Here is a 1238-nt window from a genome sequence, read left to right as displayed (position 1 = left end):
TTTCCCGTAAACTATTATGAGTTCGAGCTTGAGGACAAATGTATAGGATGAAGATTTGCTTTTTTCTATCACCTTCGGTGCCTCTCTACTCTAACAACTATTCATCTGCTAAGATCTCGCCCAAATAGAGAAGTGAATCTAAAGGCCAAAGAGTGATCTTTGAACGCTACTACCTTAAAAAGAGTCTCGTGTAAGGTAGGTTTGGGTATAGCAGGACTTGAACCTGCGACCATTAGGTTAAAAGCCCAATGCTCTACCAACTGAGCTATACACCCCAAAAAAGAAAAATAGGTGGGAGGATTGATGCAGAAAAGAAAAGAGGGCGGCCCCTCTTCTTCTCATCATATTCAAGGGGCGCGGCTCTGTATGAGGCTCGTACTGCGGAGCAAGCGAAGAAAACGTAAGGGTGTGCCTTAGCACTCCTGCAAGAAAACGGCCTCACTAACCCCTTATTTATTTCAAACTCAAGGAAAGCCAGAAAGATGCGCTCAAGCACCCAACCTATACAAGGGGCTTGGGCTCGAAAGCCGGCCTTACTCAACAAGCACCTTTATTAGTCAGGTTGCTTCTTTCTACTCATTGAAGATTCTATCCACAAAAGAAGGTCAACGGGGGGCTCTCACTGACACCATCTACGATAAGGTGAGATCGATCTCGTCTTTCTTTCCATTCCAGCCGGCCGCCATACGGTTCTTAAAGCCTTAAATCAGGGAAGGGGAGGATCTATATGTAATTAGGGTCTTTGTTGGCCGTTTTTCCGGTCGAGCACTCTCTTTTCTTTGTCAAATTCCGTCTTACCAAAGAAGACTTCTGACCAACCCGCGAAGGCTTGTGAAGTTGTACCAGGTACGAAGAATGAATCTATCTCTGTGTACGGAAGTTGCTGGCCGCTCAACTGTTCGAGCCTTTTCCTTTCTCCTATTATTAGAGTGGGGTGGTTGGTTCCGATTCGCCAAGGGTAGAATACCTGGTCGAAGGTCCAGTACAGTAGGTAGCCGGCGTTTTCGTTTTGGCTCCAGAGCGAGAACGAGAAATAGGCGATGCACCATCCTTGCTGCTACGTACGTTGACCTTGACTTGACAGATTCATCCAATGGAACCCACACTAAAAAAAAGGAGGACCACAAGCTCGGGGCTCGACGAAAGGGAAAGTATCAGCATGTTGAAACTGATTGGGGTTAGCAGTGAAAGAAAGAGCCCGGCATTCATTTCTTCATTCATATGAATAGCTTAGTCTA

At 46.0% G+C, this 1238-nt stretch overlaps 1 non-coding gene across 1 annotated transcript; it reads right to left on the bottom strand.

Moving 5' to 3' along the window:
- Positions 1-202: 202 nt before the first annotated feature.
- On the bottom strand, positions 203-275 carry TRNAK-UUU (transfer RNA lysine (anticodon UUU)). The gene has a single exon. It is a non-coding gene; the product is annotated as a tRNA-Lys (tRNA).
- Positions 276-1238: the final 963 nt, after the last annotated feature.

The sequence above is a fragment of the Cucurbita pepo genome, chromosome 10 (genome assembly GCF_057944985.1).
Source record: "Cucurbita pepo subsp. pepo isolate OVF chromosome 10, ASM5794498v1, whole genome shotgun sequence".
Taxonomy (NCBI): domain Eukaryota; kingdom Viridiplantae; phylum Streptophyta; class Magnoliopsida; order Cucurbitales; family Cucurbitaceae; genus Cucurbita; species Cucurbita pepo.
The sequence above is the reverse complement of the archived record's forward strand: the minus strand, read 5'-3'. Positions and strand labels throughout refer to the sequence as shown.